The following is a 12091-nucleotide window of genomic DNA, read 5'->3' as shown; positions in this document are numbered from 1 at the left end:
CTTGTAATTTTTTTTCCTACTTAAAAAATAATCATTCTTTCAGCACGTTAGTGAAGGGCTATTTATCCTGAAAAGTAAGAGGCTAATTTCATTAGTTCCCTCAGAGTATGGATTGTCCATTCCCCTCTGCAAGTGCCCATTGAATACAACAGGTCCCAGTAAAGTTATCTGAGTAAAAGAAAATCAAACTTAAGTGACTTGCTGGTTTTAGAACTGTCCTTTCTGTAAGAAATTTCAATGAAAGCACGCAAGGGGTGAGCCATCTCTACTTTCATCTCTAGTTTTTCATAAGAAAAAAGAGCTCAGCCTTTTATTCCCAATTTGAACCTCCCTGGGAGGTAGATGAGTTTATTTCCTAGAGGGAAGAGGCCATGGTAAAAGTTGGCCTCTCTAGTGATCTTCTACGTTCCAATCGCCTACCCTTTTAATCCATTCTCCACACTAGCACCAGAATGGTCTTTATTTTTAGGAGGAAAAAAATGTGATTATATCACATCTCTACTTCAAATCCTTTGAGGAGCTCCAACTGCTTTGTCCAACTCCTGAGCAAGGCAGACATCCTTTGTAACCTCGTTCTCCCCTGTCTTTCTGGCTCACTCCCTCCTGAAACCCTCTGTGCTGGTGTGCTCAGTGGCCATGCCCTGGTCATGACTTGCAGTGTTGGCATCCTTTGTTTCTGCTGCCCAGACACCCTTGCTTCTCATTCTTCCTTTTCTTTCAAGGACCAGCTCAAACGCCACTCCAAGTGTCCTGTCACAAGTGTAACCATTGCCCTGTCAGTGCCCACTTCCTTCTCCATGCTTCCAGATCATCGAATCTCTTTCTGTGCCTTACGGTTAATTGTGTGGGTGTTGGTCTTGTTGATGAATTGGAAGTCGTGGCAAGTAGGGGGTCTCATCTTGCATCTTTTCATTCCTAGTGCCTGAGTTGAGTCCATAGGATAACAGCTGGGGAAAGGGAATTGAAAGGCGGGGAGGTGATGGGAGATGGATGATGAGTCTGTGAAAGGGTCAGTAAATCTTTCTTCCTTGCAGATCCAGAGTTAAGAAGAAATCTTAGATAGAAACCTTTCCATATGTTTCACCATTTTCTTAGGAGGCTACTAAATAATAGCATAGAAAAGAATATACATTGTGTAAGATCGAGAGAAAATTAATAAGGAAATTATAGCTATACTTTATCACTGTAATGATAAGGGAGTAAAGAGGTGAGACCTCTAAGTCTTGGAGACTGCTATGCCACAGGGAAAAGGACTTAAAAATAGAAGACTGCAGTGGAATCTCACCCTGCTCTGTATGGAGAGTGTTTATTTTTTCCTACCTTGTATCCACCTTATAAAAACAGGGGTAATAATGAAGACTTTTCAATGTTTTCTTGTAGGTTAAGGGAGATAAAATAAATGAAATAATGACAATAATACCTACCTTTTATTGTTAACCCTGTATGATAGACTTTGCGTTTTAGATACATTATATGGTAATGTATCTAAAAAATAATTCGATTTCTAAGAGTACGCAATGCCTTCCTAATTGTCCTATTTCTCACCTGGACATTGGTTCTCTTTTCCAAACAGTCATGAGTCATTTGACTTCTTCAGCTTTGTAATATAAGATTCTCAGGCAAGAGACGTGCATACTGGATGTCTTTACCTTAGACAAGGAAATGAATATCAGAAAGCAGAGTTCAGTGGGGGTCACCTTAGGGTCTGGGTGCACAGGTGCTAAAATAACCTTTTCATATTTCATGTATATGTTCACATGTCAAAAATAGACAAAAGGTGACAGTAATAATGTGGTCAGTGTTTTAATACAATAGAAAGAAAAACAGTTAAAGAGAAAAACATTCAAAGTCACTTTAAGCAAACTTTCAGAACATAATAAGATTCAAGTTTACATTTAAAATTTACTTAAGTAATAATTAATGTGGTACTGAAGAAATATGTTAGCTACCAAATTTCTTGAAATGTTTAAATGTTACCAATAATTTTACATGCTCAAACAGGATTCTGAAATAAATGAGGCATTTAAAAAAGGAACAGACTGGGAGAAAACATTTGCAATACATTTAACAAACAGAGAATTAATATCCAGAACATATAAAAAGCTTCAACAAATCAGAAGTAAGAAAATTAAAAATGGCCAAAATATGCATCGGCAATTCACACAGAGATAAATGTTCAATTAGCCTCATAATTAAGTAAATACATGATCAACACAATAATAAAATATCAATGTTCACTCACTCACTTGGAAAGATGAAACAAAAACATTATTTGTAATCCTTAGGGCTTTTAAGAATGTGAGAAAATTGGCACTCATAATGCAGTGAAAAGATAAGCTTTTGGAAGACAATTTAGCAAAACCTATAAAAATTTTAAAAGGATTACTATTTGAGCCAGCAATTCCATTTCTGGGAAACTATCCTAAAAAAATATTCTCCCTTTTAAAAAAGTAATACAAAATTATATTCATTGTAGAATTTTATAATAGGAAAACAATAGGATTAAAAAAGATACTATAACAGAGACCTGGATTATAATAGATTCATGCTATAAAATTCTATGTAGCCATTGACTTGTAGTGTGTACTTGCCTAAAAAGAGCTCCATGATATATTGGGTGGAAAAGAAATGAAGAACAATATATAGAGATCTGATGTATGCAAACAACAGACATACATGTCTGTATGTAGATGGGTACAGACATGTGTGAAACACATCAACAGGAAGCTGAAGAATACACAACCAACGCTTCACCTCCCACCCCTCTGAGGGTCATGTCGGAGTGGGAAGGTGGCTCCTGTGCATGGAGAATGCACAAGAATAGAAACAAATAGTGGCACCATATTCTAAATAGAACAAAACATTTCAATAATTGGACGCTCAATTCCTGAGCCATCACAGCCAGGCAAAAAAATATACAACTAAATAATTTTAAAACCAACTCCCGAAATTCCTGTCCTTCCTTGCAAATTTTTTGCTAAGACACCTAATTTTCTAGCACATGATAGATATAAAGGAGAGATTCAAAATCAAAAGAAAAGTTGTAATTATCTATCTATCTATCTATCTATCTATCTATCATCTACCTATCATCTATCATCTATCTCTATCATCTATCTATCTATCTATCATCTATCTCTATCATCTATCTATCTATCTCTATCATCTATATCTATCTATCTATATCTATCTATCTATCTATCTCTATCATCTATCTATCTATCTCTATCATCTATCTATCATCTATCTATTTATCTATCTATCTATCTATCTATCTATATATCTATCTATCTGCCTACTTAACCAACAATTTTCTATCCCTGCTATTTAAACTCTACCTTTCCTACATAGTTGGTACTGCCCTTCACACCAGTCTTAAAAAGTACACTCCCTCCCCCCCTCCAAGAAGGTCTCTTTTCAAAATAGCATGAATGGATTGGAGAAAGAACCAGAATGCAATAACAACAATAACAAGATTAATAGCAGACCTGTGTCCAAGTATAGCTTCCAGAAGGTGGCTTCACCTGAAAACCCTTGCTTGCCTACATTCAGCTTCTGCATATAAAAGGTTCAGTAGCTCTGTTTTCTTAGCAAAACGATAACAAGCTGTAGAGGTTTTACCATATCATTCTGATTCCTTTTGTCCCGGGAAAGGACTTTTGAATGTGACCTCAAGTCACTTTTATTGATACAAGTGTTTGCCGCCATTGGTGCAATCTAGCTTGATACCAGCTTCTGAGCAACATTTCTATTTTTTAGAAAGTTAATTCACCTTCTTTTCACATTAAAAAAAAAAAAAGCAACAACAGAGCTGAAAAATTAAACCAAAAATTAAAAGCATATGGCTTTGGTTGTTTGCATTTAATTAGGTAAATATGTATATAAATTATACTTAGACCTGTAGGTACTCCTTGCCCATTTGTACTTTATGAATAACTCAAGTCACTGGAGTGCCTTGTAAAAATGTACCTATGCTGCAGCCATTCCATAAACTCTATGAAATAAACACATCTTTCTGGCTCTGTGAAGCTCAGAAAATCTGGGTCTTCGCTCCTATAAATGTATCATATTGCATTTACTGGCTAATAAAGTCTCCAAGAACAAGATTGCCCTTCTTTTCACAACTTGATCCTTTACAAATTGACAAATGTAATGCTTTAACCTATTTGAACTGAACTCTGGGTCCCCGAGGGAAGATGCTAACCAGGTGAGAGTGTTTGTTCTCTGTTACTGGGCCTGGGCTGGCGGAGGTAGTGTCGGGAGCAGGCAGCCCAGGGCCTGAGGGGTATAGCTGGTCTCTCCTATAGGTCTGTGCTGCCCCAGTTCATGGGGTTGGTAAACCAAGGTCAAAACAAGAAGACAGAAGGAAAGAGCAGGCACTGAGAAGGCAAAATACAAGGATCCAGTACCAGACACTTGAGTGGCAAGACAAGGGCAAGAATTGTTATCTCGCTAGAGGCCAACTCCCCGAAAACAAACAGAGATAAAAGCTGAGGGGTAGGCGACCTTCTTCAGAATCCAGGTACGTATTGCTTCCTTCTGAGTCATCAAATGCTTCTTAAAAAAATAGAGAAAGAGTTTTCTGAGGAGCTTCTGTATTCAGACAGTCCCAGGCATCTCACCTGAAAAGGGGTTGTGACATTCAGTTGATCTGCAGGGTGTTGCAATGAAAAGTCCTTACACAAAGCTCAGCTAGAACAAGTAACTTTGGATAATATATAAGTATATCTAAATATTTTAATATATTTTTATTGATTTCAGAGAGGAAGGGAGAGGGAGAGAAAGAGAAACATCAATGATGAGAATCATTGATCAGCTGCCTCCTGCAGGCCTCCTATTGGGGATTGAGCCCTCAACTGGGGCATGTGCCCTTGACTGGATAGAACCCAAAACCCTTCAGTCCGCTCTATTCACTGAGCCACACCAGGAAGGGCTGGTTTATATTTTTAAGGATAAAGTTGGGAAAGAGAAGTTCCCAAGGAGGTAATAGACAAGAAAGAAACAATGAAAACACCTGCAGGCAGCTACTTGAACATGTCCTTGCATAAAAGTGGAAATTTCCTTATCACACAATGAAATGTTTTGTCTGTACCACTCAAAGCATTCTGAACTCCAAACAGTAAAACAATGAGTTTGTAGCAGATGTAAAGGGTCAGTGTAGGAGAGTAAAGACCAAAGAAGAGAGAAGAAATAAGAGGAAGTGAGAGGGAAGGCTGAAGTCATTTAGTCTCAGCAGTGTGTGTGTAGGGGGAGGGCTGGAGAGGGGGGGGGGCCCTAGCCTGCCTTACCTGTCAGAAAAAGAGCTGTCCCTGCTAACGTCAAGGTTGAAAATCATCCTCATGTACGACCAGACACTTTCTGAATTCCCTGGATACCTGACATCGAGTCCCTTCACTTAGTAAAATGGATACTAAAGCTGTTTGCTAAGTAGGTCAAAGAAGTGCTTCAATTTCAACCACCCAGACAAAGGGAATGCACTCATTACCTGGGTGATTGCAAATGAAAGTGTTTATATCCAAAATAATCACTAGTTCTCCCTTTCATTCTGCTAGCTGATTTCCACTGGGAAAAGAACAAATGGTTTCTCGGGGTCTCAAATGCATCCCATCCCCATTTGTGCTGAAGTTTTTAACTGGGCAGGTGTACCCACTCATTCCTCAATGCCATCTTGAACTACCTCCCTGCTGCCTCAAAGGAAAAGTAGTCCGTGGTCCCCATCAAATTCTGACAACAGAATCTGTTTCTCGAAGGTTCCAAATAAACCACTAAAAGCAAAAGTGCTCAATGACCACTGGCCACTTCCAGTTCGCTTCCTCCATGTTCCAATGATTCAACATCTCTGGAAAGCGAGTACTTTTCCTCAAAATGGTTTTAGTGCTGGCTGCCCCGACATGAAGGTGGGGCCTTTAAGAAATAACATTACATAAGGTCCCTATTGCCAACATGTGGATCCAGGTGAAAAATCAAGTTACATAATAGATATTGTGGCAACCTTAAAGAATAAAAGGTCATCGTGAAATCTGTGGAGGTGAGCAGGGGCGGGTAACAAGTACTGAAAGGCCATCTTTTCGAAGAATGTTCTAAGAAAAACAAGTGCTGCCCCATGCCCCGCCCCACCTCGGCCCCTCCTTTCCCACCCCACTCTCTGTGATAAAAGAGATGGGATTTTTTTGTTAGTTTGATTTTAGTATATAGGGGGAACACCTCCACCACCCCCTAAATTGTTGTCCTAGTCCCACAGGGCAGGGGCCTGGGACAAACACCTCTGGTTAGTATAGGACAGTGGTCGGCAAACTAAGGCTCGAGAGCCACATGACACTCTTTGACTCCTTGAGTTTTTAGCAAAGGCCAGCTTAGGAGTACCCTAATGAAGCTAATAACAATGCACTTACCTATGGAGTTTAAATTTAAAAATTTGGCTCTCAAAAGAAATTTCCATCATTGTACTGTTGATATTTGGCTCTGTTGACTAATGAGTTTGCTGACCACTGGTATAGGAGAACAAATTCACCCTATGTTTTGCAGCTGAAAAGCCAGTTGGTCTTTGTTTTATAAATGTTTCTGTAGTTTTGTAGTTTTATCTTTAGTTCTGATACAGCTGAGACACAATTATATATATATACTAGAAGCCCAGTGCATGATTGAAATCATGCAAGGAAGTGCCCCTTGGCCCATGGTAGGAGTCAGGCCTGACTGGTGCTGTGGGCAGCCAGGACCCACACCTGACTTCTGCCCCAGGCCCCGCCCCCCTCCCCACCCTCCTGCCTGTATCCACTCTGGGCTGCTGGAGCCATTGTACCAGCTTGGGCAGGACCCCTGTCTCGGTCTCTGTCTCTGCTCTGGGCCTCATCTGCACGTGCAACCTCCTCCTGTCCGGTCATGACCCGTTACAGCATCCTGGCCTAATTTGCATATTACCTGTTTACATTTATGTATAGATTTTTAAGGTTTTGAATATCAGAGAAAAGCTTTCCAGTGAAAAATCTATTTGTAGGAGTGATACGCTTGCTGGAACATTTTGGGAAATGTTTGCTCATTTTCACAACAAATAATTGGCAGAGTTGTGTCTTTGTAAGACACAGTTGTGTCTTAAGTAGTAACTAAAACTCTGTAATGGAGATAGCTGAGCAATGGCAAAAATTTAAACTCAGTTCAATGTAGTATTGGGGTCCTACTAAGTGCTGGAAGATACTAAAGAAATGCAAGAGGCAGGTTTGGCTTAGTTCAATGTTATCTAAGTGAAAAGACATAAATAAAGAACTGTGCAAGAAACATGTATTAAACACCAACATGTGTCATGCCAAGGGCATGGTCTTGTTTTAATCACTAAAGGAAAAAACAGACTGAAACTCAGCTGAGAAAAATGGCTAAGCTCTACCTTCTTTGGAAATAGTGTGGTACAGCGGGAAACAGCAAGATTCCAAAGTCAGACAGCACCCCTCCAGCTGAACAGTGCGGTGGCCAATAACTTAGCCTGGCAGCCCTTACAAAGAGCTAGGCTTGAATATTGACTCCTCTGACGATTAGATTTGTGATCTTGGACACATTTTTAACTTCTTTTGAGCTCCCAATTTCAAATGAGGATAGTAATATAGTGTGCTTTATTTATTTCAGAATCTCAATGAAGTGGGATGTAAACATAAATCGTTTTAGTTTGGTCCAGTTGTGGACAGACAGTACTTGCAATGCTGTTTTGGGACAGTGTACCTTTCTAATTTGAGAACGGGGCCCTTAAGATAAGTAATATTGAGACCATTGCTGTCCCGGTGTTAGAAACACTGAGATCTTGCAAAAGAACTTGGGTGTTTGATCTAGAAAACAATTGTTCTGAGGTAAGACTCAATAGGTTACTGATCAAGACCAGCAACTTGCTCAACAAGATTCACACCAAGACCCTAGCCTTGCATTTGCAGGCACCAGTATACAAAGCTGTTATGTCACCAAGTGCTCAACGTGTCACCCAAATGACTCCCACTCTTGCCTTGCATCACCCCCTCAACATCAGCAACCCAGGCCCTACTACCCTTTCCCAACTGAGACTGTCAATGTGGTGTTCTCCCTTATCGCACGCAGTAGGTCTAAGAAACTTGTCTTGGCTGGACCCAAAGGTTCTTCTGGTGGGTTTTTGAAGACACTAATAGTTGACATATCCTGTTAGAATAGCTTCAGCATGTTTCCTAATATTCTGGTCACCCGGGAATCAACACACAAACCTCCCTGGACTGGCTTATAGTTCAGTTCAGTTCCCAACGTCTTCAGAGCCCCACCCAGCCCTACTTCACCTCTAGAGTTCAAGGGATTTGGGATTGGGAGGTGGATTGGCCTTCTCTTTACATGGAGGCGAGGCAGGGGTGGGAGGGGACCTGTGGTGGGGGCTGACCCCAATCCCTAATAGACCTAATGTTTGTTACTAGTCAGGGGTGTGGAGAGGTTCTTTCCCACTTTGTTGCTTTGACAGGTTTCATATGTCCCTATGTCCACTGATATGGTGTCCCCAGTGTAGAGGGTGCTCATGCTTTCTCTCTCCCTCTCTCTCTCTTTAATATATTTTATTGATTTTTTTACAGAAAGGAAGGGAGAGGGATAGAGAGTTAGAAACATCGATGAGAGAGTCATCCATCAGCTGCCTCCTGCACACCCCCTACTGGGGATATGCCCGCAACCAGGGTACATGCCCTTGACCGGAATCAAACATGGGACTCTTCAGTCCGCAGGCCGATGCTCTATCCACTAAGCCACACCGGTTATGGCAACATGGCTTTCTCTTGGCATAGTCAGCATCATGCTGATGTCCAACGTAAAGAGGTTGACCCTCTCCATCAGTTCCTGCCTTCAAAACCTTTCTTGGTACAGAGTGGCCCTGTTCTGCACCCTCTTAAAAACTTTATGCTCCTTCATAGGAGCCACAGGGACCACTGAGAAACATGAGAATAGAACAGAACATGGTAGTGAGAATGAAACATACTTCTAAAATATGTGGCGTGCCCATCGGTGTGGCTCAGTGGTTGAGCATTAACCTATGAGCCAGGAGGTACAGTTCGATTCCCGGTCAGGGCATATGCCCAGGTTGCCAGCTCAATCACCAGTGTGGGGTGTGCAGGAGGCAGCCAATCAATGATTCTCTCTCATCATTGATGTTTCTATCTCTCTTTCCTCCCTTCCTCTCTGAAATGAAGCCTGGTGAGTGTAGCCCAGTGGTTGAGCATAGACCCATGAACCAGGAGATCAGGGTTCAATTCCAGGTGAGGGCATATGTCCAGGTTGCAGGCTCGATCCCTAGTAGGGGGTGAGCAGGAGGCAGCCGAACAATGATTCTCTCTCATTATTGATGTTTCTTTCACTCCCTCTAAAAATCAATAAAACGCCGAAACCGGTTTGGCTCAGTGGATAGAGCGTCGGCTTGGGGACTGAAAAGTCCCAGGTTCGATTCCAGTCAAGGGCATGTACCTTGGTTGTGGGCATATCCCCAGTATGGGGTGTGCAAGAGGCAGCTGATTGATGACTCTCTCTCATCGATGTTTCTAACTCTTTATCTCTCTCGCTTCCACTCTGTACAAAATCAATAAAATATATTTAAAAAAATAAAATAAAAATCAATAAAACTATATTTTAAAAATAAATAAAATATGTGGCCCATAGACTAGTAATCTCCTTTCTTCCCTATTATATGCAATGCATTGTGTGGGTGATGCTACCTTTGCAAATAAAAATGAAATAGTAAATATTGGATACATTTACCATTTTGAAGTCTATAAGAAAAGGTTTATAAACATTTGTACTCTGAAACCAAAAACTTACCTACTTTGATTTCATCAAACTATAAACTCATGCAAATTTAATATCGAGAATTTTGAAATTCTTGTCCAGACCGGTCAGGAAGGAAAATTTGATGCCAGAGTGACACTCCGTCTTGACATTTTGTTGTTGCTTCTTATTAAATAATCTTTAAATTGGTGTCTTACAAATAGATGCTTCTTTGCTGATCGGGATGGGCTCTCCCCAAGGTGTGAAATTAGTTCTACGCCAAGGCAAAGATGGGATAGTTCTCTCAATAACATTTTCCAGACATGTTTGGAGACTCTTGCTCTTTGGAGGCGGTCCAGAAGAGCAGAGTGAGAAATATTTATAGCATATGAGTGTAATAAAAAATGTAATTATGAATAAATAATACATTAAACTGGTAGGACATCATTTACATTAGATCATAGGAATGAATATCAAAAAATACAGGCAATATTTTTGAAAAAACAACCAGCAGTGAAAAATTTAGTTATAATAGAAACCAGACACTCCAAAATAATTTGTGGTTTACTTAATTCTTACCGTTCATCCTATGTTCTTTTGAATAAGCTGGAGGAAGGCAACCGAGTAACTACCTCAGCTGTTTCTGATTTTCATCCTGAGTTTTCAGTGCAATGAAAATGCAAGTCCATATAACCAAAAGAGATGGCATGTCATTTTTAGAAATTTAGATTCTCCCCAAATGTAAATATCCATTAAAAAGAAGTGCATTACAATAAATGAGTGTATCTCCAAATTGTCTCATTATTTCTGGGCAAACAAGAATTGCATATAAATTCTGAATAAAGGACTATCACATTGCATCTTATGGGTTCTGCAATATGCACTCACAGAAAATCATTACAGCAACAAAACCAGCTGCATGTAATAGAAAGCAAATGATTTACAATGTTACTATGAGAAACTACTTTATTTCATATTATCATAAAAAGAGCAGAACTGGGTATTTGCATGACAAACAGAAGAATCCAGGAAATTCCAAACGCAGCTCAGTGTTGTGTGTTGTTGTTTTTTTTTTTTTTTTTTTTTTTTTTTAATAGGTATTAATGCTGGAAGGTGATTTAAAAGCCTTCTCCTCTAGAGAATATTAGCAATTATAATTTGCAGTCATTATTAGTCTAACCACTGAAAGAAAAACATCCACGGACATGAATAGGATGTAGAAAGAAATACTTGGAGTCATGTGGGCTTCTATCACACCACAGAGCTTACATGTAGTGAATGCTGAACCCTTTATTTCATTTCGGCTGAGAAGTAGAATGCATTTTGTTGCTAAAGGAAGCTTGACCTTGAAATTTGAGTCACAGCATGATTGGTCCCTGGCCCTTGATGCATGTATGCGAAACAGATCTTCGCAATCCTGACATAGCAGATCGTGTGGGTCTGTCCAGTGGTTTCTTAGTCATTTGCACACCTTTCTGGGGAAGGTGAAATTCTCAGAGGTTTCTCTGATGTCTCTCTGATGACAGGAGGTTCAGGGAATTGCCTCAGACCTTTGCCTGGAGTCCCTTGACCTGCTAGTCTGCTGCTTCTGTTGCTGCTCCAAACCAGCATGGCGCATGGCACTGGGGAGCTGTGGGACCTTGCTCACTTTTAAAGTCCCTCTTGGGAAACAAGATACAAGTGGTAACTGCTTTCAGAGGCCCAAATCAAGCTGGAGGTGCTATGAACAATTTGCCCAATTCTCATGGGAAGGGAGAGGAGAGATCTTGAAGATGGTAAAAAATATCCAACAAGCTTGATCTGCACCAATGCCTTTTTCTTTTCCTTTTCCATGGCCAGTGAAATCTTTTCAGGTCCAGCTCTTGATCAATTTTGGGTTCTTCCAAAATTCTTTATTCTTTGCATTAAATTTGGCATTTATTTCCTTCCTCCCTAGTGTCTATCTTGAAATGGCAAAGCTGAGAATGGACCCCGGGCAGTAAGTCTGGTTCTACTAGCTGCTGCCTGAAACCAGGAGGAAGGCCATAGGGTACTGGGCATTACTAGCAATAAGAAACACAGAAGTGTCCTAGCTGGTTTGGCTCAGTGGATAGAGCATCGGCCTGCAGACCCTTAACTCAATTAAGGGTCCTGGGTTTGATTCCGGCCAAAGGCTCATGACCAGGTTGTAGGCTCTATCACCAGTAGGGAGGGTGCGGGAGACAGCTGATAAGTGATTTTCTCTCTTCATTGATGTTTCTCTCTCTCTCTCTCTCTCTCTCTCTCTCTCTCTCTCTCTCTCTCTCTCTCTCTCTCTCTCTCTCTCTCTCTCTCTCCCTCTCCCTGTCCTGTCCGATGCTTGATTCCG

Source organism: Pipistrellus kuhlii, unplaced genomic scaffold (genome assembly GCF_014108245.1).
Source record: "Pipistrellus kuhlii isolate mPipKuh1 unplaced genomic scaffold, mPipKuh1.p scaffold_m20_p_15, whole genome shotgun sequence".
NCBI classification, from domain to species: Eukaryota; Metazoa; Chordata; class Mammalia; order Chiroptera; family Vespertilionidae; genus Pipistrellus; species Pipistrellus kuhlii.
Note: the sequence above shows the minus strand (reverse complement) of the source record.